Source organism: Monodelphis domestica, chromosome 8, assembly GCF_027887165.1.
Source record: "Monodelphis domestica isolate mMonDom1 chromosome 8, mMonDom1.pri, whole genome shotgun sequence".
In the NCBI taxonomy this organism is placed as follows: Eukaryota; Metazoa; Chordata; class Mammalia; order Didelphimorphia; family Didelphidae; genus Monodelphis; species Monodelphis domestica.
This window is the reverse complement of record NC_077234.1, coordinates 245,109,449-245,133,913: the sequence shown is the minus strand read 5'-3', so window position 1 is coordinate 245,133,913 and position 24,465 is coordinate 245,109,449. Positions and strand designations below refer to the sequence as shown.

At 34.8% G+C, this 24,465-nt stretch overlaps 1 pseudogene; it reads left to right on the top strand.

Moving 5' to 3' along the window:
- The window catches only part of LOC100031039 (epsin-2-like), a 40,659-nt pseudogene extending 16,440 nt beyond the window's left edge, over positions 1-24,219 (top strand).
- Positions 24,220-24,465: the final 246 nt, after the last annotated feature.

The following is a 24,465-nucleotide window of genomic DNA, read 5'->3' as shown; positions in this document are numbered from 1 at the left end:
CCCAAGCTGGGATGTGATTAGTCTAACTCCACTGATTCCTTTTGTTGTGTTTTGTTTTCTGTTTACCTTTTTATGCTTCTGTTGAGTTTCATATTTAATCATTAAGTTTTCTTTTTAGCTCTAGTCATATTGTCTAGAATGCCTGGAATTCCTCTATTTCATTAAATGTCTATTTCTTCCCCTAGAGTGTTATTCTCAAGTTTTACTAGGTAGGTAATTTTTCTTTGTAAACTTATATATCCTTTGCCTTGCAGAATATCATATTTTAGACCTTCCAGTGATTTGAGGCAAAAATTATTAGTAATCCTGGATATAATTTCATAATATTTTATTTTTCTGATTGCTTGTAGCATTTTCTCCTTGGCTTAGGATTCCTGGAATTTGGCTTTAATAGTCCTGGTATTTTAAAATTTGGGATTTTTAGGAGGTTTTTAGTGAGTTCTTTCAGTGTCAACATTCTCCTTTTGTTCCAGAACATTAGGGCAATTTTCCCCCAATTTTCTTTCAATATGGTAATCAGGTCCTTTTTTTTTTGTCATAACTTTCAAGCAATCCAATGATTCTTAGAGTATTTCTTCTGGATTTTTTTCCAGGTCAGTTGTTTTTCCAATGAAAGATTTCAAATTTTCTTAAAAAAGTTATTTATTTCATTGTTTGCTGTTACCTCATGAAGATATTAACTTCCATTTGTCAAATTGTAATTTTTAGGGAGCCATTCTATTCTTTAAAGCTTTGTACTTCTTAGGGAGATACCCTGCAAATCACTAAAACTGATTTCTACACTCTTTTCGCAATTGTGACATATCCAGAATTTTAAAAAAATATTTATATATCAGCCAAGAAGATGCAAAGAATAAAACCACGAGTTTATCCTTAAATAAAGGGTGAATTACTATTAATAATGTAAATCTTATCATGGCTACAAATTATTGATCTGCCTAGCAACCATAAAAGCCTATTAGAAAGGTGCTAGAGGAAATGTTCTCAAGCATTCAGTCACATAAATTAAAACTAAAGCTATGGTATCTATCAAATCCTTACTCCATCAAAAGTTGGTAATTCCTTCACAGTGGTATCCATCTCTCCATTCATCTGTCTCATCTATCTATTCATCCATCTATTTATCATCTACTGATTGATTTATATGTTTGAAAGACTAGCTTAAAATTTATAATTAATAAACTTTTAAAATCAGAAATAAGCATCTATTTCCTTAACACTCCTTCATTTTAAACTATACTGGATTAAATGTTTATAGCATCTCTTGTTAAAACAAGTTCTAATGTGCTCATGGTATTGAGCAATTGTCCTTGATGAAAGTGAATAAGCAACTCTTTCTCTTTGTTCAGAGAAACACACATTCTTCAGCAAAGGTGGGGGTATTATAATAGATGAACTAATCAAAACCTAATTAAAAAAAGAAAAATTACTGAGTACATACAGTTGTATAGCTTAAACTTCATAATAAAAAAGTTTCATATTTTTCCCTTTGCTTTCATCACTGTGACTTTTCTTGATTAGAATTTTGGGTTATTTAAAGCCTCGGGATTAAATAAAACATTGGTTGGTTTGAAAATTATTTTAGGCCAAGAAGATTCATTCCACTTGAGAAATTGAAAGCATCCCCTCAAAACCTGATGTAGTCAAGGGAAGTAGCAAGTATAGGCAGGGAGTTAATGGTATGATTTCATATGCATATGTTTCAGAAGAACAATACAGTGCTTGTCACTAGCCTTCAAGACCCTGAAAGTTTTTCATTTCCTTGGAGCACCAAGCTTATCCTTCACAAATGCTTTTAAAGTTTTTTCGTGCTTTAATATGATCTTTTTGCCAAAAGGCACAACTGTTGACAGGTGACAAATTGTAGTACAAAATGGCAATTTTCCACGTTCTGATTTGACAAGTCTGCCATTGTTTTGTTTGGATTCCCCTGTTGATTTCTACAGGGGAAATTACATTTATCTTGAGTTTTTTGTGTTAGTAATCTTTAATATCCTTGAAGCACAAAATAGTACCGTCCTCCTCACAGATTATTTAGCAGTATGACTAAGGATGATAAACTCCATCCTATATAGTTGTGAAATCACAGAAAGTCACTTTCCCTACTTCCCCAATGACTTCTGCTCCTACTTTCCTCTTCATCCCTTTCCCCGCTATTATTCTAATCGATTTTGATTATCCGCCTCCCCACATGTCTGTCTCATCATACCTCAATCTCAATATCACGTCCTCTCCATTTGAGCCACCAAGGTCCTATCCTTGCTCGGGATTTCTAGAACCAGGATTCTGAAGGAGGTTTGAGATTCCCAGCCAGCACCCCGCCTCCTCTGTGTGGAGCTATTAGTGAGAGCCAATGGAGAAAGTTTAAATGCTCTGAAGGCATTCACTTACCTTCAGGGATGTGCAAATAGAGGATGAGGGTGGTACCTGCAGGCTCCAAAGGAAAGTGTGGGAGAGAAGAGATATTAGGCTGAATACAAAACTGAAAGCTGATAGAGCCATTGTGCTCACTTTCTTGTTCCGTATCCATAAAACTTGGGCAGTATATTAGTCCCGAGCCAGGAAATGGAATCTCTTCAATTTGAATTGACTTAGGACAGTTCTGAAGATCAGCTGGCAAGATAAGGTAATAGACACTGAGGTCCTTTATTGAGCAGCCAAGCATTCAGTCTCTACTGTAAAAAGCACAAGCTAATGGGTTGGCCATGCTTTTAGAATGCCAATAGTATGTTTGTCTAAAAGATTGTTTTATGGGGGCAGCTGGGGGGCTCAGTGGATGGAGAGCCAGGCGTAGAAACAAGGGGTCCTGTGTTCAAATGTGTCCTCAGACACTTCCCAGCTGTGTGACCCTGGGCAGGTCACTTAGCCCTCATTGCCCAGCCCTTACTGCTCTTCTGTCTTAGACCTGATACTTTATATTCAATCTAAGATGAATGATAAGGATTTTTAAATTTTTAGATACATAAATAACTATTTTATGAAGATCTCACGCAAGGCAAGTGTTCAAAAAGAGGTCAGAAGTTATACAAAGATATTCTGAAGGTCTCTCTGAAGAACCATAGTATCTACTGTGAGTGATGGGAGACAGGCAACAGACCATCCTGAAAAGCATGTCCTTGGCAGAGAAAGTGCTGTGCTCTGTGAGCAAAAAGAAATTGCAGTAATTCATAAGAAACATTAAAAGCAGAAAATTTAGGGACATGTCCATCACAAATATTCACACTGACTATCATGCCTGACCTGTGCTACAACCTTCTGAGATTTTATTGGTCTGATCAGCCACAGTCAGACACACTGTACATTGACCCAAAAAAGTGATGGCATTTTGATATTCTTTGAGGATAGCCACCTAGCAACTCTCTTTCTGTTTTGCCCACTTCCACATTCCTAATTTCTTTCTTGATCCCAATTTCTAAATCCTGTTTTGTCACCATATTCTCAGACTATTAGTGCCTTTCATGAATTCTTTTCATTTGCATTGTCATTCATATTAACAATACTTTCGATTGCATTCTAAAATTGAGCATCCATGGTACCTATTATCACTTTAAAAAAGAAAAGAATGAATAATCTTCATCTTCAATCTGTCTTCTGAAGTAGCTTAGCATTATTGAAGAATGTTATCAAACTATGCTGAGGAGGCATTATAATGCTCAATAATTATTTTTATCTCTTATTGGTTTCTCATTTATTGCCTTATAAATAGTGATGATGCCAAAAGTATTACATTACCTTTAAGACCTCAATATCCTGTTTTCTATACCACATTTTCCAAGAACCATAATGTAATTTAACTTAATTAATCATTTGTTAATGTAATATAATGTTATGATTTTTGTTCTCACTTTAGAAACTCTCTTTATCTTATTTTCTTTTCTCCTTAATTCAAAAGGAAATATTGGCTTTCCTACTTGCCTGAAAAAATCTTGAAACCTTCTTGCCTTCACAAGATCATCACAAGAGTCTGAGGCCAAATTCGAACTCAAGTCTTTCAGAATCTAGACCTAGCACTCTATTTCCTGTACTACCTAGTGGCCTCTAGAATTAAAAATATATATTTCACTTTTGGCTTCCTTCTCCCTGTGAAATATGAACTTTTCATTAAGGTAAGTAAAAGCTAAAGAAATACTTTTTCTTAGTTTTGACATAATAGGAACTCTAGAAAATGTTCAAATAAATGAATTGCCCTAGGGATGACTATAACAGGTTTTTCACTAGACTGATGATCTGTATTATAAGCTATTTTCTAATCCTGTTACCATATTTCTGTTGATTCCTTCGATTTCTGCATTTGTTGATCTGAGCTAAAATTCTCTCTTCCATTCTTTTGAATTCAAATTCTATATTTTTTTTTTTACATGAGTATAGTTTAAGATGGAATGCTACTCCTTCCTATGACTGTCCCATATGATCTGACTTAGGTCATTTGAATAAGGTACACCATTCCAAAACTATACTCCAGTCATGAGTCTAATGTCACTAAATCTACCATTAAAATTCCAATTCATCTTCTTAGTAGTTCTCCAGGCATTTACATATAATATCTTGAGGCGATGGTTTTTCTTGTGAGATCTCTTGGCAGAATTTATCTCCTTAGGATTTCTGGAGACTCTACCTTTTGTTTGTATGTTTTATATTGTAGTTACTTTCTCTAGTATCTAGGTTTGTAGATATTCACATAGTTTTCCCTCTTCCATCCTTCACTTTCAGTGTGAAGATGTATAGAAAAGATCTATAGATCCTTTGTCTATAGAATAGATCTATATCTCTCATCAATATAAATAAAATATATCAGTGAAGATATATCATAGAAACAACAATAAAAATTAAAAAAACATGATTCCAACAAAAGATGCTAAAACACTTTCCCCCCACAAATTCTAATACTAATTTATATTTAAAATGCTAGAAAATTGAAATAAATATACTATTCCTTTAAAACATAGGTCCAGAACCTAGAACAGACATTGAATGGAGGAGAGAAGCCCTTTCTCCAGTAACTTTAGTTGCAATGCAAGGATGTCTATTATAACCACTACTTTTTAAATATAGTTTAATAATAAATGCTAGCTTATTAGCAGCAAGAACAGGAAATTTAAGGTCTAAACATAGGAAAAAAAGAAAACAAAAATACTTCTTTTGCATAAAATATGTCTACCTAAATTCCAACTGAATCTAAAATTAAATTTAAAATCAATGACTGTAACCAAATTGCAAAAAAAAAAAAATAAAATGGATATACATAAAGTATCATCACTTTTTAATATAAAGAAAATTCAGGTAAATTGGGTAGTAAAGAAATTCAATTAAAATTTTCAGAATATACAACATAAAATATTTGGGAGTCTACTAGGATATTCAGGAAGTGTATTAATATAATACAAAACATTATGTTCTTAAATGCAGACTGAAATAATTGGGGAAAATATGTATTGTTCATGGTTAGGCTGAACCAAAATTATAATATTACTTAATCTAATTTAGAGTGGAGGAAGAAACTATTAGAGAAATAAGAGTTTTTAAAAATAATTTGGATGGTTTCTGAGAAATTGCAAAGCATACATGCTACATTGCATTGGAACCCAGTGAGAGAAAATCTATATGTCAATTGTAGAGAGGCAGATTGAAGTGGGAGGAGAGAGAAATTTGGTATGCTTGCCCCTGGGTCCACTGCTGGAGTCAGCATCACAAAGATGTAGCACACAGGATTCCTCATAATTATTACCCATCATAATAAATATTAAATTTAAACAGAGATACCGCAAAGCCCTTATCCTTGCAGAGAACACAGAATTGTGTTTTTCCCTGGATTCAATATGAATGTAAGTTAGAGAGACAAAACATGAATATAGGGAGAAGTTAAACTACCAACAGAAGGTGAAGAACACCAGGGAAGAAACTTGGGGAATGTAGAAAAATATCAAAATAATATTAAGAATGTGGGCTCTCAAATTTATGCCATAAATGAAAAATGAAACAGACTCTAGTAACTTTTTTCACAACAGCTTGGAAATAATTTATCATTTTTTAACAGACAAGCTATATTCCCACTGTGACCTATTTCTGGTAATGTACTCAGAATAAACACTTCCTTCAAATATTTCAAAGAGCCATGAATTCATCAGCATCAGTACTGTATCCCTGAATTCAGATGGCCACTCACCTTCAATATAATACGTAATCTTCAAGAAGTACTTTAGACAAAATAGTTATTTAATGACCATGTCTTCTGTATAATTTTCATAAAGTCTAAGATTTAAGCATTTTTTGAGAGAAAGTTCAGGAAAACAAGCTTGCTAACTCCTTGAATCAAGAAATTTAATATTTTGAAGAAAGTGCCATAAAGAAACCTCCACTGCATCAGAAGATCCAGATTGAACTTTGGGATGTAATTGATTGAACCAAAGAGAATTGAATACATTTGTTTTCAATGTAAATTCTTATGCCAAAGGGGATTTCACCCAAATTGGCTTTTTGTCAATGCACCTAGTAAACATTGGTTTTACTCTCTCTCTTCTATTTCCCTCTTATCTCCAACTATTGTATTTTCCTCTTAGAATGTGCAATATTGTATGCACCTTTAGCTAAAAGATCTTTAAAGGTGTAACAGTTAAAATTAGTTTCTCTGCTAAAAGTATATTTTTATGAGGTTTATTAAAGATTAAGAAATAAAGAAAATACAAAATAAGAAAGCACGTGGCTAGGAGGGCCAAAAGGCCCATTCAAATTCACTTACTGCATCCTTGCAATCCCTGAGTACAGGAAGAGACCTCAGTAGGCTTTACAGCCAGTTTAAATAAAAATTTTGATCTCGCCCAGGTGGGGATCTCTGTGGGAATACAGGGAACTCTGGAAGCTACCAAGGACTTCTGGGAATTGAAGACCTGGGTTCAAATCTCCATTTTTACAGAGGTATAAGCTAATTATTCTAAATGATTCATTGGGGAGACTAGTCTCCCAAAGAATCACAGTGGGGATTGAGAAGATAGGATTAACTCTCCCCTTGTCTGTTTTTAACTAATCAAATCAAGAACTCAAAGTACCCCTACTTACTATTAAGTATGAGAGTTCATAAATCACTAGAGTAAGTGACATCACCAAAGACCACTCCCCCCGCCCCAGGCAGTACTAGACAAATTGAAAGACTATCATTGTTTTCTGTGAAGAAGGAAGAGTGACAGGAAGTGACATGGAAAAAAAGGAGTATAAAAAGAGAACAACATGGTCTAGCATTCATTCCCTTCCTGGCATTTGGAGAGATTATGTTATTAAATGCAGACTGAAATAATTGGGAAAAATATGTATTGTTCATGGTTAGGCTGAACCAAAATTATAATATTACTTAATCAGATTCCTGCCTTGGCTTGGAGAAGACTTTTTCCCTGGATCCTGATTCTGCTTGCTGGGTAAGTGTAACTCTTTCTGAAGATACCTCTGGGACTTCTGGTTAAGGATTTCAAGGAAATCCACATAGGGACAAGGGACATGGGGAAGCCTCTGTGGGGTTGAACCTCACTTGACTGTAGAAGGGCTGGTAGGCTTGTTAAAACCTGTCTCTTTAGCTACATTTTCCCACTTTCACTCTTTCCACCTCTTTGTAACTAAAGCTGCTAAAAGTCATTTTGACACAAGCTACAATATTTTAAGTTCAATGACGACAATATTAGTTTATAACTATCATATTTAGCACAAAACCTAAATATACACTCTTTCACTTCATAAGCATCATCATCATCATCAATACCTGTCTCTGCATTAAACTAAGCTAGTTGTTAGATGAAAGATACACAGTTTATGAGAAAACTCAATTTTAGAAGGTTTTGCAGTTAGGCTATACCTGCTATTTCTCTAACATTTTCTCCCAATATGTGCTATAAATTAAAATTACTCTGGAGGCCATGTTTTTAAGCATTTATTTGTAAAGAGAGAAAAAGAGAGAAATAAGTTTCAGCCTTTCTAACTTTAGGTAAAAATTAGATCTTTCATTGTAGTCCTTGCTCAGAGCCACAGCTTGTCAGAGATTAGGAGATAAGATAAATGCTCAGAGAGAGATGCCAGCCCAGAGAGGGAGTTAATTCAAGAGATCAGTCCAGAGAAAAGAGAACTCTCAGCTTCTGCCTTTTCAAAACTCCCTCCCAGGGTTCCTCCCAGTCCTGCATCATGGGCCAATGGCTTTCAAATGTCATGCGACATTATGCCTGAGCTGGGACACTGGCACTGATGCTGTTGGATGCTTACCAGGATGCCTGGGAACTCATGACTCTGTGATTCCTATGTCCAGCCAATAGGTTCTGAGGAACCAAATCTGGGATCAAGGTTCCCTGGATATTTTAATTCACATGTGTCCCAGCCTACACTAGGAGTAAGACTTTAGTGGAAGCAATATGAATAGTGTAAAAAATAAATAAAATAAAATAAAAATAAACCAAAGTCAAATGCAAAGTATAGTGAAAATATAACTAGATTTAGGAAAGAGGATTGACTTTCAGTGCTAGATTTTGGACTTAGTGCCTCTCTGAGAATTTTAGACATTCATTTTGTCTCTCAGGACATAATTTTCCTCATCTTTAAAATGAGGGTGACTTTCTGCTCTAAGTCCTATGATATTGCAATATAATTTAAGATTGACACTCAGTAACAGAAATAATTTGCTTTTAATGCTTTTGACATATGTAAAGTACTGCTGGTCTTTATATTACAGGGCACAAAATACTTGAACTGGCTGCTACAGAGGACAAGCTCTGTGATTCCTTTACTCCATTGCTTATGCATGTTTGATATATAATGATATCATAAGATCATAAAGTTGGCAGGGATTTCAAAGGTCATCTAATCCAATCTCCCCATTTTCTGGATGAGAAATTGGAGAACAAGAAAATTTAAATGGCTTTTATGAAATCACACAAGTGCTAAATGTTAGGGCTGGGATTTGAACAAGGTCCCTAATCCAAAATCCAGTACCTTTTCTTCTGAACCACAATTGAATTTACTCGAGAGGCACCAGTTTCCTGATTCAACTCTAAATGATGTTCTCAAACTATGATAATGCCAATTATTCCTTTCTATGATCAGCCCTTTTGAAGACTGATTTCCTTCTTTTATGTCTACCAGCCATCTAGCTCTGGCCTGTGGCTCCAGGACACTGTAGCATGTGCATGAATCAGCCACATTCTGGTAAACTGTCTTAACCAGCAGACTAAACCAAGTTCAGAGTAATCAAAAAGCCTCATACTTCTTGGTAAGTTATAGGAGTCGTGACCCCCAGGCATTAAAATGCTTTTAAAGATGAAAGGGGCATATGAGAACAACTTCTTCCTAGGACCATAGATCTAGAAAGAGGCATTGTGAACCTCTTGGGACTAAGATGTCAAGGTCATCCATTGTATCCTGAGCTATGACTAGTCATCTTGACTTTTGGCAAGTCACTGGACTTCAATGACTCAAGTCACTCAAAGAGAGTGAGCCTGATGATTTTGTGCAACTGCCTCATTTAAGGAAATTCAATTGCCTTAAATCCTATTTATTCAAAAGTCAAAGGACATTACTGGTGATATCATTTTGATCCTCTTCAAGTGTGAAGGAGAACTATACTAATGAATCAGAGTCAAACATTATCTCTACCGTAAAAATCATCAAAGGATACATTAATATTTTAAACTAAAGATAGATGAAAATTTGGATCCAATAATAGTCATGCATGGCTACTTCACACCTCTCAGACTTTCACAGAGGTTGATTGTAGGTTATAAAAGCAGTCCATATGAAGATATCCTTGTAATAGCTTTCATCCTCCAAAACATTTCATCAGACCAGGGGACCCTTGGGCAATTGTCAAAACATTCTACATACTTTGATGCTAAATGAGACTGGACTCTCCTTCTTATTCTATAGACTTACTTTGTTGGACATTGCTGTCTCAGCACCCTATTGAGTTGTTTTCCCTTGCTCCTTCCTATTTGAATTTTTATTAAGTTGACCTCCCTTGTGATACTTCTTCATTCTAAATCTTATATAGCGCAATTGGATAATAGTGATAGTTGTTTTAGTACCTGGAAAAAGACCTCAATAACAATGTATTCAGAAAAGTTAGACAGTTTTCTAGATTCATCCCAATCATTAGGCAGAATTTAGAAATACAACAGGCAGACCTCAACTATGAGAACACTAGTTAAAATTATAGGGGAAAACATATTTTCAGGATATTGATTTAATTGAATAAATAAAATGTTTTCTAATATTAGACTTCATATTTGAAAATATAATACTCCTGGGACAATATGCCCTCATTTGCTTTTCTTTTTACAGTCCTCTGAAAATTGTATGATTTTATAATTCTGAAGACATTTCTTTCTCATTTGTTTTAGAAATCCTTTAACATCAGCATGTATTCCAATGATGATGATGATGATGATGATGATGATGATGATGATGATGATGATGATGATAAACATGAAAATATTAATAGAATGATGGAGCCAAGATGTAAAAAGTACACAGACTCACCTGATCTTCTAAACAACTATGACATACTGCCTCAAAATGAATTCTGGAGTGGTATAAAACACAAGAAGTCAAAGTGAAATAACTTTTCAGCCCAAAACAATTTAGAAGGCTGACACAAAAGAACTACCATATTGGTGTGGAAATGGAAGAAAAATAAGCATGCTAAGGTAGCACCTGCTAAAACAACATGTCTTGGGGGATGTCTGAATTAGCAACAAAGACTTCCTGAGATTTCAGATATTTAGGGTCAGTCACATAAGTACATAGAAGGAGATTACAAGGGTTCTTTGCTGACTTTGGGTATAAGACTCTTGAAGTCACATTGCCCTTACTTAGATGAAGGTTCCAGTATTGGGTTATGGTCTCAGGGTGAAAAGGAGTACCTTCCCAGACTGGTACTCATGGCCACAGGGGATAAGGGAACCCTAATCATAGTTCCAAGGAAGAAAAGTATAATTATGGTTGCTCACAGATGAAAGCACAAGCTAAAAAAATGTTAAACACACATCTCCTTAGATCATACCACCTTGGAAGAACTGAAAATTTAGAGATCCCAAATGCTGACTCTAAAGGCAACTTCACAAAGAACCTGAAGCTTGGACCAGTGCTCTTTTCATCACAGGAACAGAGCCCAACTTTTATTATTTTTTTAAGTTAAAAGGGAAAAAAAGGCTTGAAAATGAGGACAGGAGAGAAAAGCAACACAGAAAGTTTTTTGGTGACAAGGAAGATCAAAACATACACTCAGAAGAAGACAAGAGAATCAATATTGCTGTATCCAATTTCCCCCAGAAAAATGTGAATTGGTCTTAAGTTCAGAAGGAATTAATGAAGAACTAAAAAAGGATTTGAAAAATCAAATAAGAAAAATAGATGAAAAATTTGGAAAAGAAATGTGTTACTGGAAAATCATGAAAAAAAGATTTAAGAGTTTCATAAAGGAGGCACAAAAATACCAAGGAGAATAATAATTTAAAAAACAGAATAGGCCAATGGGTAAAAAAGGCACAAAAATCCATTGAAAAGAACTTAAAAATTGGAATTGGCCAAATGGAAATAGATATAAAAAAATACAAAATATGAAAATACGAAAAAAAATACGAAAAGAAGAATTCTCTAGAAGGCAGAATTGGCCATATGGAAAAGACGGTACAATAACTCACTGAAGAAAATAATACATTGAAAATCAGCATTGGAGAGTGGAAGATAATTCCATGAAGCATCAAAAAACAATCAAACAAAATCAAAAGATCAGAAGAGAATGTGAAATCTCTCCTTGGAAAAACAATTGACCTGGGAAACAAATCTAGAACAAAACATCTAAGAATTATTAGACTACCTGAAAGTTATGATCTATAAAAGGAACCTAGACATCTTTCAAGAAATTACCAAAGAAACTAGCCTTGATATTCTAAAACTAGAGTGTAAAATAGAAATTGAAAGAACTTATCAATCACCTCCTGAAAAAGATCCCAAAAGTATAATTCCTAGGAAAATGATAGTAAAATTTCAAAATTTCTAGGTTAATGAGAAAATATTGCAATCATCCAACAGGAAAGAATTCAAATATCATGGAACCATAGTCAAAATAAAACAAGACATCAGCTTCTATATTACAGGATCAGAGAGCCTAGAAAATGACATTCCAGAGGGCAATAGAGCTAGGATTTCAACCAAGAACTACTTACCCAGCAAATCTGAGCAAAATGCATCAGGGGATAAATGAGTATTTTATGAAAGAGAGGACTTTCAAACATTCTTGATGAAAAGACTAGAGCTAAATAGAAAACTTGGCTCTCAAATACAAGATTCAAGAGAAGCATAAAAAGCACAGGAAAGAAATCAAAAGATATTCAACCAATTGCAAACTTATATGGAAAGATGATTCTTAAAACTCCTAAGAAGGTCTTGATTATTGGGGCTGTCAGAAGTAATATATATAGACATAAATCAAGAGGAATATGATGGGATGATGTCATTAAAAATAAAATTAAGAGTTGAGAAAGGGGAGTTTGTTTGGGAGAGGGAGTAAGGAAGAAATAAAATGAGGTAAATTATATAAATTGTCATAAAAGAGCCATGAAAGACCTTTTGTAGTAGAGGTGAAGTCAGGGAAGGTGGGGAGGGGAGCACATGAACCTGATGCTCATAAAAATTGTTTCAATGAGAGAAGAACCTACAACATTAATGGATTGCAGAAATCCTTCTTACCTGACAGGAAAATGGTAATCAAAGGGATTACCAAAAGGTTAAATTGAGGGTTGTGATGATCAGAAACTAAACATTTTCAAGGGTGGACAAAATAAAAGGAGAGAGAATAGGATAAACAAGAGGGGAATAGAATGGAAAATAATACATGAAAACATAACAGTGAAAGAAAATTTATGATGTCTCTCTAACAAAGGCCTCTTTTCTCAAATACATCAAAGTCAAATGTATAAAAATACAAGTCATTTTCCAGTTGCTAAATGGTCAAAAGGTATGAGCAGGCATTTCTCAGACAAAGAAATTAAAGCTCTCTACAGTTATGCAAAAAAAAATGCTCTAAATCACTATTATTTAGAGAAAACCAAATTAAAGCAACTCTTAGGTATCACCCCATGCCTTTAAGATTGGCTATTATGACAGAAAAAGAAAATGACAAAGTATGAAGGAAATGTGGGAAAAATGAGAAACTAATGTACTGTTGGGGGAAGTTGTGAACTGATTTAACCATTCTAAAGAGCAATTTTATAGCTCAAAGGACTATAAAACAGTATATACCCTATGATCCAACAAAATGATTACTAGATTTGTGTTTTTCAAAGATATTAAAATAAAAAAAGAAGGACCTATTTGAACAAATATAAACAGATTTTTTTGTGGGGACAAAGAACTGGAAAGTGACATAATACCCATAAATTGAGGAATGGTTGAATAAATTATATTATATGATTGTAATGCAATATTATTGTGCTATAAGAAATGATGAGCAGGGAGCTCAGAAAAACCCAGAAATACTTACATGAACTGAAACAGTGAAGTAAACAGAATTAGGAGTTGAACACAATGATAGGAATACCATACAATAGATAGTTTTAAAGAATTTAGCTATTCTTAGTAATGCCATAATCCAAATAATCCCAAAGGACTCATAATAAAAATATCATCTACTTCCAGAAAAAAGAACTGAAGAACTCCAAATCCATACCAAAGCAATTTTTTTACTTTCTTGTTTAATATTTTGTTCTCATTTCTTTCCATAAAAGTATTATCAAGGAAAAAATGTTTTACATAACAGTATATGTAAAATCTATATCAGATTGCTTCCCATCCCAGCAGTGAGGGAGCCAGGGAGGGTATTCAAGACTCAAAAGTCTTTAAAAACATAGGAAACATTTTACATACAATTGGAGGGGGAATTAAATTTAATTCTTTGATGGCTAAACAAATTGTGGTATATGAATATAAATATTACTATATTGAAATACATAATCAATATCATTTTTACAGAGAAACATGGAAATACATCAACTATTTAAGAGTAAAGCTGTTGAATGGTTCTTCCCTTGTTTTTGAAAAATAGCACAGGGGATTAATTTAAGTGTCAGAGTTGCACAAAGTTGTCAGACTTTCTCTTACAGGCAACAAAATCCAATGAAAAGGAAAAAAGTCAAGTTTTCTGGAGATGGCCTGGGATGTAGTTGATAGCCTTGATGTCTTCAATCTCTGACTAATCTGAGACCTCCAAAGCACCTCCTTCATGGGCTTTGGAGGGAAGGAAACATAAGCTCCAAACAATATACATAATGAATTTTTGTAGTTGAGCCTGACTTTTTGTGACTCCATTTGGTGTTTTCATGACAAAGATACTGGATTGGTTTGCCATTTTCTTCTCCAGCTCATTTTACCAATGAGGAAACTGAGGCAAATAGTTAAGTGACTTGCCCAGCTCACGTAGCTAATAAGTGTCTGAGGCCAAATTAAACTCAGTGAGAGGAATCGTTCTGATTCCATTACTAGTACTCTATCCACTGTGCCACCCAGCTTTCCAAACAATAATGACAATAACACAAATAGAACAACTACCACAAAATAGAAATTGAATGGCATAAAATTATAAAGAAAAAGTTTCATTACACACGATATCTACAATGATAACTCCTTCGTTCCTTTGGAGAGGTGGGAAGACCACAGAAATGGAACATTATATTAAATCAGATTTTGATTTGATATGTTGAGTATCAAGGCTAAAGTTATCTTACTGGAAATTGAAGCTCCCCAAGGCATTGGTAGGACCTGATGGCCTCTGGCAAGTCTCCAGACCTATCAGTGCCAAAAAACTTTCTGAGATTATGCTTTCCAGAAAATATGAATCCTCTTCCTTCACTTTTCCTCATACTCTCCCCAAACTCTATCAATAACAGAAATAATATTTCAGGAATATAATCCTAAAAAAAATCAGTTACTGAAATGAAGCTCTCATTTATACCAAAAATTTCATAGTGATTTTTTGTGTTAGTAAAGATCTGGAAACAAATGAAATATCCATGGAGGACTTGATAAAAAAAATATACTATATGAAGAGAAAACTACTGTGCCATAAGAAATGATGACTATGAAGTATTCAGGGAGATACAGACCATATGAATTAGTACAAAGAGAAGAAAGAACAATTAGAAAATCAACATATATAATAATAACAACAATGTAAATGGAAAGGACAAAAATGAACAAAACAAAATTTCATATGATTATAATGAACAAACATGGCTTTGAAGAAAAGATATATAAAATTATGCCTTCTTCCTTTCTCTGTAAAATTAGATTACATGGTAAAACATTACATATATTATCAAATTCATTGAATATGTTACATTGTTTTATTATATTATTTTTTCATTAGTTTTTTTAATTCTTTCAAAAGTGAGTGAAAGGAAGGATATATTCAGAAATTGATATAATGTAAATCAAAATATATGAATAAATGATAAAAAGTAATTACATATTTCATCTATTTTCTAATATTATAATTATCCCCCTTAAAAAAGATGACTGGAAACACAGAATAGATGATTTAGTGATGTAGGACTCCCATAAAGAATAGTTCATCCTTGAAAAACCAATTTACTTTGTTCCCAGTTTGTAAGGGTAGCAGGATCATTGCTCTCAGGATAGCTGTGGATATCAAAGATATGAGTGGGAGCAGTTGTTTTTATTTTGAGATTATATTCTGAGGGAGGTAGGGATATGAGAAAGAAATCTATCATTTCTGACACAATAGGTTTACAGCTTCACTAATCCTCCTCACTGCACTGCCTGACCTTTAAAGAGCAAATTAAAGGTGGATAGATTGCTAGATATACACTATGGAAGTATTTCAACTTTTAGTTTACAGGAAAGTTCTGTGAGATGATTGATTTCAATAACCTAAATATTTCTATCTGTTAATGTATCACCAGCAATTTGAGATGTAATTTATTCATCTGAGGGTCTAGGCAGGTAATATGGAGAAATGGACAATTCTGATAAATTGTAGATTCTACTGAGAGTACTCTTCATAAGCAACTCATTCATTTTGTTTGATCACAACCTGTCCTATTTATATTTCATTGATAATCTCCTTGTTCAGGTCTCAGAGGTAGAGAAGGGAGTAGCAGAGAAGCATTTTTTACTTCATTCTTTGAAATATGAAACTCAATACAGCCAACATTCTGTATTTCCTATTTCATGGATCACATCCCTGACACCAATACAAATGACGAACAATATTACATTTTCAATAGGAAACATTTATTTACTTTCCAAAAGTTATTATTGCTATTATTAGCAATTTTATCAAGATATATGCCATTGAGATGGGAATCAGAACTCCCTTGTTCTTTTTTCCAATTGTCTTTGTTCCACCATTCACTCTTCTCTGTGATCCTAATTAAATCCCTTAAATTAAGCAAGATTTAGCATATGTATATATATTATGTGTGTATGCATTACATATGCATAGATATAAACATGCTCATATATTATTCATACACATATACACATATAATAGGGTATGTTAATACCTTTTCTTCAAACTTCATGGCATTATTTAGAGAACCAAATAAAATAGCATATATAAAAACGCATGCCAAATAGTTATTTTATAAGAATTTATTAAGCATTTAAGTTGGTCAGGAAACTTGCTAAAGGATAGAGAAATAAAGATTAAGAAAAGTCCCTGGTTTCAAGTACTTAAATCCTAGCAGTGAACAGTATGTAAATAATACGATACAAATAAAGATAGAGAATAGAAGGAATGTAAAACTAAATGGGATGGTCGAGAAACTGAAAGTCCAGGAAATGACTTCTGAAGAAATAATTTAAGTGCTCTTGAAATGAGTGAGAAATTGAATGAGGTTGAGGTGAAATAGAAGGCTATTCTAGGTGTGGGGTATAACCAGGACCAAGACACAGAAATGGGAAATGGAGTGTTCTTAATCGAGGAAGCCAAATATCTGAATTTTAGCTTGGACTGAGCAGAATCAGTCATGCAAATATGGGGAAAAAGTTAGGTTTGAAGAGCTTTAAATTCCAAATTCACTTTATATTTGATCGTAAATGCAATAAGGAAGCCCTGGAACTCATTGAGTAGGTGGATGACATGGTAATACCTGTGCTTTCAGAAAATTACTTTAGCAGCTCTGTAGAGGATAGATTGGATTGGGGAAGAGCTTGAATCAGAGACACAAATTAGAATGTGAGTGCTGCAGTCAAGGTCAGAGGTGATGAAGTCCTCAGGTAAGATGATGATTATAGGAATAGACAGGAGAATCATTAAGGTAGGACTAATAAAATAATCGGAATCATTTTCCACATGCAAACTCATTATTATTCTATTTCAAAATGGGAGGATTCGTTCTTGTTTAATATGTAACTGATAAGTAAGTAGGAATCAATATGGAATAATATTCTTTCCCCACCCCCAGCTCCAAACTAGGCATCCCAGAGATCTCAGAGCATATAACACACCTGCACAATTAAAAGAAGTCAGGGATCATTCAACAATGTCAACACTGCATTCTTCATTCATGTAGGATATAAAAGAATAATCATGAACTGGAGGATTACCATTCACTATTTTATATTGAGCTTGATTCAGTTTGACCATTTGCTATGCATTAAAAACAAAAATAAAACCAATTCAATGATATCGTTGTATTATTCCATTGTATACTCTTAAAAACATCCCAGGCCTCATAAGACAGACAGACAGATAGATGGATAGATAGATAGATAGACAGATACTTATAGATATTATTGCTGTGCTAAGATTTTGCAAAACTGTCATGTTCTACTATGTTCTAACTGAAAAGTCCAAATGATAAGTTTAATAGGAAAATTCCAGTAACTTCGATGGGCATTGAAGGAAAAAGAAGAGTTGTCCCATATTTTTAAATGACATAAAGTAGAACTGTTCCCTATTAAATAGCCTTTTCAGTTCATTATCTTAACATATATTGCATTATTCAAATAAACTTCAATATCATTGAGAAACTATTGAATCATTTAGAAGATTTTCTTGCAAATAAATGGCTTTTTCACATAATCTCCCATTGAGGATAACAAAACTACACCATTAGATAGACTCATATTCATATTGTTGTTTTGGAACAAATATAGAGACAGCATCAGAGGAAAATAATTTTGATAGAAAAAATCTACAGAGATTTACATGGAGTAATTATATATTACTTCTTGATTAAATTCCTCATGACAGTTCACAAATGAAGATACTTGTACTTGACAATTGTTGGGTAATTGGGTACTACTGAAATAAGCTTTTAAAAATTTCAGTATAGGAATTTTCTGTTGAAAATAGTATTTTAAGACATTTAAATTATACTAGAGATTAAAGATATACTTACTGGGTTACTTTATGGTGTTTTAATCACTCATTTAATAAATGGAGTTCATATGAAGTTATTTAAATTTGAATTGTTTTTAATGTCATGAAAGTATAACAAATGCCTTGGTCTAAGTTACATTTTAAAGTCAGAACAAATTTTATAAATTAAAAATTTATAATATCAAAATCAATATTTTAATATAAAATATTCATATTATATATTTTGTAATTATCTTTTAAGCTTATGTTTTTAGATGGTAAAAGTAAATTTAAAAATAGTGGAATGAAAAAAGGAAGCCCATTTTAGAGAGATGCTTACTTTTTACTTTACAGAGGAAAAGTGACTCACTTTAATATAACTGAAAAAATTCAAGGCTTAAGCTACCTTTGTATTGTTCACTTTACATTAAGGTCCTGTTGATGATTGAATAAAAATTTATACTGGGGAATAACACTAAATTTAGGGTCAGCTAGACTAGAAGTGTTAAACTTCTGTAGTCCATATGAGAACTCCTAGAATAACAAACAGAATAGAATATAATTAGGGAATTTTTAACAAACTAAATAAATATATGATTAATTTAAATAATGTCAATTAGTATTTTTTCTAAATCAAAATGCTGCCCACAGAACTCCATTTCAAATATCTTTTGTTAGATGGGAATTGGAGGATGTTGACAGTAAAGTTTTCTGCTGTAATATTTATTGGGAAAGGAAATGGAGGATTGGAAAAATAAGGAATAATGGGAGGTTTGTATGGGGTATGGAGGAGTTGAGGGGAGAGAGGGAATATTGCTTGGTGAAACAAAGGAGAGAGATGCCCCCTGCCGAGAGGAGGCAGCAGGGATCCAATAAGGTCTGTTTGTCTTTGAATGATTGAACTGATGTTCAGCTCCCTCTATGCACAGAAAAGATAGTCCACTTATCTGACTGAGAGTTCAAATAATATAAAGTTTAATAAACAGTTGCGATTGGAGTTTTTTTCTCAGCTTCAGAGTTGAGGCCAGGCCCCAGAGGCTGGCGGAGGGTTTCTGCCACTCCCATCTACTCTATATCAGTCCTGCTTAGTCTAATTCAGAATCTTAGCAGTAGAAAGAAAGCAAACAAGGACAGATCTGACCTTCAGAAGTGATTGGGCCTGAATCTTCTGGCTGAACCAAAAGAAGCACACCACACCAGACTGGGCTAAACAAGCTCCTCTCTCCTCCAACACCAGGAAGGAAGTCAAACCTGGCAGGTAGGAAGTGCTAGTCACAAGACCCAACTGCCACTCCCAGTTGCCCATTCCCCCACCAACTGGCAGTCTTGTTTCTTTTCCACACTGCATAGAGAGTAAGTGCACTGGTATACATAATTATTTTCTTCTGGAGGGTGGTAAAGGCTTATATTTATTCACCTCAAAAAAAATTTTTTTTTCTACCAGATATACACTGTGGCTATAGTTTGACAAATTGTTCTCATAGGGCCAATAAGTACAATTAATATAAACAAGTATATCTAAAAAGATTATGAAATCTTAGTCATTTATTTTGTCATTAACATTAACATCAACAGTCATTAATTGATTAAAGTTAAAGTTTGGTGAAGTCTATAGTCTTCTTTATTTATTATTTGGTTAAAGGAATAAAATAAAAAATATGGGATCAAAAAGGAAGCCAATTATATTGAAATACATTAATCATTTTTTAAGTTCATTAACTCCAGGTTAAGCATCCCTATTATAGATGAATATTCAATCCTTTTTTAGTAGGTGCTGGGTGATACTAACTATTTCTCCATGGTATTTGATTTTTTTTTTCTGGCTGTTTGCAGTATTTTTTTTTCTTTGCCTTTGAAGTTCTGGATTTTGCTTATAATAGTCATGGGATTTTAAAATGTAAAATCTGATTGGTGGAGTCTTTCAAATTTGATTTCCCCTATTTTCAAGAATATGAGGGCAGTTCTCTCTGAAAGTTTCTTGCAATAAAGCATCTTTTTTTGATAAGGGCTTTAACTCAGTCCAATAATTATTAGGTCATCTCTTCTTCCTGTTTTTCAGGTCATTTTTTTCAAGTAAGCTATTTCAGATTTTCTTATATTTTTCTCATTATTTTTAATTTATCTTATTATATCTTTCTGATCTCTATATTCAATTTATCCAATTCTAGTTTTTAAAGAGCAATTTTCTTCATTGAGGCTTTATATTTCCTCTTTTAAGCATTAATTTCTTTTTTTTTTTGAGGTTTTATATTTCCTTTAGGTCCTTCATTTCCACTTGCAATTTGTCTTCTACTTCTCTTACTTGATTTGTGATCGTCTTTTGAAGTTTTTCCAGTTCATTTTTCACCCAATATCCTTTCACATTTGCCTTTGAGGCATCAAACATTGCCATTTTTTTTGGTACTGCTATCTTCTTCTGAGTTTCAATTTTCATCTTCCCTATTGTTAAATAGTTTTCCAGGGCCAGACTTTTTCTTTGTTTTTTGCTAATTTGGGTGGGAGAGAGTGCTTTCTTCATGACATTGCCTATATATTGAACCATTGCTGTGGTGGAGAAAGTACTGTCCCTGGGTTACCTCAGGTGTGATGTGCACTGAATTGAGCTATATTTGTTTCCTCAGCTTCCAGCTCCCCTAGGGGTCTGGAGCATTAGATTGCCTCTTCCTTGAGAATCCCCCAGGTGTACTTGCCCAGACGTATTTCACATACTCTTCAGGGGGTGCTGCATTGTTCTTCTTTTGTGCTGTGCTACTCACCTTACTAGTTCCACTGTTCTACTCTCATCCAAGGGCGATGGATCATTTTGCTTTGAATAAAATATCATTTGTTGCTTCTGCCAGTTCAAAATCTGTTTTGAGACATTGGTTGATTTTTTATTCTCTCTCTCTCTCTCTCTCTGTCTCTGTCTGTCTGTCTGTCTATCTGTCTCTCAATCTCTCTCTATTGTGTTGTGTTGTGTGTGTGTGTGTGTGTGTGTGTGTGTGTGTGTGTGTGTGTGTGTGTGTTTCAAGGTGAGTTTTTGGTTGACATGGAGCATTCCTTACTCTGCCATTATGACTCCAGGAAGTGGAAGTGATTCCCATCATTACAGCACACTTTTATTCCATCATATTTTGAGTCCAAAACCTTTTTTCATTTTGTTTGCATTTTTTTCAGTCAGTGATAGTTTTGTTTTTTATCCTTACCTTCTGTCTTAGAACCAATAATAAATATTGGTTCTAAGGCAGAAAAGTGTTAAGGTCTAGGCTCATGATGGCAAACCTATGGCACATGTGCCATAGATAGCATACAGAGACCTCTCTGTGGACACTTGCACCATCCCTGGCAGAGTTAGTTACTAGAAAGGCAGAGGGACTCTAGTAGACTTGCTCTCTTCCCCCTCTCCACCATGCCTTCCAGCCCCTTTGAGCTTACTCTCTCTCAGTGGAACACTCGGGCCACTCCCCTTCCTCTCTCCATTGACCTTTACCCAGTATCAAGTCACAGATCCAGCATAAAGAGGAGCATTTGTGATGCCAAGAAATGAGTGACCACATTCCTTTGTGACCTTTGGAGGACTGAAAATGTACAGGCCTCCAGAATTAGCTGTGAAAACTGCAGAGTGACAAAAGAAAAAAGTCTGGACCAGTGACCTCCCCATCCACATCCGTGATAAGGAAAGTTAAACTGTAACATAAAATCCAGTCGAGAAATGGGCTGCAAAAATCAATAAGAACAAAAGAACCTAATCTTAAAAAGTTGCTATGGTGATAGGAAAATTCAAGACACAAACTCAGAAGAAAACAATGACACAAACACATCTAAAAATACTCAAAAGAAAAAATATAAAGACTAAGCAAAAACTCAACAAGAGTTCCTAGAGAAGTAAAACCCACAAAGGAAAAAGGACAAAAATATGATTTTAAAAATTAAATGAGAGACTCGGTGGTGGCTAGCAAGCTGGGGGAGGGGGGTTCCTGCTCCTTCTCTTTGTCCCCTCCTCCCCCTGTGACCCGCACTCAAAGGCCCCTGGGCTTCCTGGAAGGTGGGGGGAGGGAACCAGAGGAGGAGGAGAGAAAAAGGTCATGGCTTACAGTTTTTTGCCTTTGATTTTCAGAAGAAAATGAGATCAGATAATTCAATGATACAGACCCTTCATAGGACATAAACTTTCTGACTACCAAATTGTGTCTTTTTAAAGGGCTTTAAAAGTATAACATGAAATAAAAATGATGACTTGATCTTACGGCAGATAAAAAACATTGTGAACAATTATTCAGAGGCTGAAATTAAAGTTTGGAAATAACCTCCAATGACCCTTGGGGTCCCTCTAGCTCTTTAATAACTTAAATAGCAAATCTGATTTACAATGTGGTTGCATTTTCAGAAATAATGAGTATGATCTGGAAATGGCTAAATGATCATGAGAAGAACTGGAGACATGTATAAGGCCCTGACCCTCTTGGATTACTTGATTAAAACTGGCTTAGAACAGGTAGCACAACAATGTAAGGAAAATATATTTGCTATCCAGACACTAAAACATTTCCAGTACATTGATCAAGATGGTAAAGATCAAGGAATTAATTAATTGGGAAATCTAAGCAGCTGGGATCCCTTCTGAAGGATGATGAGCGACTTAAAATTGAGCCCTGAAGACCAAAGCACTCATGGTTCAGGTGGCCACTGGGGTTGGTAGTAACCAGATTACCTTTGGTAGAGGTTCCAGTCAGCCCAATCTGTCAAGTAGCTACTCTGAACAAGAGTATGGCAATCTGGAGGTTCCCCAGCATCTTATCGTGGCTCTACCTCCCCTTGTGTTTCTTCAGAGCTGGACTAAGCCCAGCCTCAAACAAGTGGAGAAGAAGAACTTCAGCTACAGCTTGTATTAGCAATGAGCAGAGAAGTTGTAGAGCAGGAAGAACATCTCAGATGTGGAGATGACCTAAGGTTACAAATGGTCCTGGAAGAAAGTCTTAGAGATACTGTTAAAATTCCAAGAAAGAAAGAGCACAGTACTCTTTTAGATTTGGTGGATGCTCTACCCAGGTCAGCTGCTGCCCCTCAGAAAGAAGAACTATGGGGAACATCAACTGTAACCAACAAACTGATCCCTGGGGAGGACCTGCAACTATATCAACTACTTCTGACCCTTGGCAATCATTTGGTGCCAAACCTGCTGTCTCTGACCCAGAGAGGGCACCTGCTCGATTTTCTACTCAGTCATTTCCAAAGAGCACAGATCCATGGGTACCTTCTCAGTCAGCTAATGGGGTAGCAAAAGCTACCACAGATCCTTGGGGACCAACATCTGCTAACAAAACTATTTTCACTTCTGGATCTTTTGATCTCTTCAGTAATTTGAATGGTTTACACTTAAAGATGACTTTTCTGATTTTGACAACCTCTGAACCTCTAAAAAGAACTGAATCTATTTGTTCTCTACCATCCCAAAACAACGGTACATCAAGTCCAGATCTTTGATTCTCAATCTGTGAATTTGGTTTCAAGCAAAGAGAGTGTAGCTCAGAAAACACCAGAATCCTTCTTGGGTCCCAAAGCAGCCTTAGTGAATCTTGACTCTCTAATAACCAAGCCATCACAAGCTGTTCCTTTGCTGAATCCTTTCTTAGCTCCAGGTTCTTCCACAGCACCAACTCCAATCAATGCTTTCCAGGTGAATCAGCCTCAGCCCTTTACAGTTAAAACAGATGAGAGCAAGTCCCATAATGGGAACAAATCCTTCTTTCACTTCTGTGTCATCAATGAGCATGGAGCCAATACCTCTGCCTTCCATTGTACCAGTGGCTGTTGGAATGACACCAGTACCATCTTTGGGCAGTGTGACATCTCTGACTAGAATGGGCCAAGGGATAATAACCATTGCATAGTACAGGACTTCCTCCACCTGCATCCCAGTCTATAAGTACAACCAACCCTTCCCTCTTAGAGCATCCCAGATGAACAGAGCGTCCTTTCCAGAGCATTTTGCAGATTGAAGTCTTCGTTGGAGTTAAATGAAAAAAACTCTTTTTGGACTGAATGATGTGCAAGAGATTGGAACATTAATTTGTGGTTTACAGTAAGGACTTTGAGAAGAGTTTCCTCTACTGGTTCATCTGGCTAGTCTTGGCAGA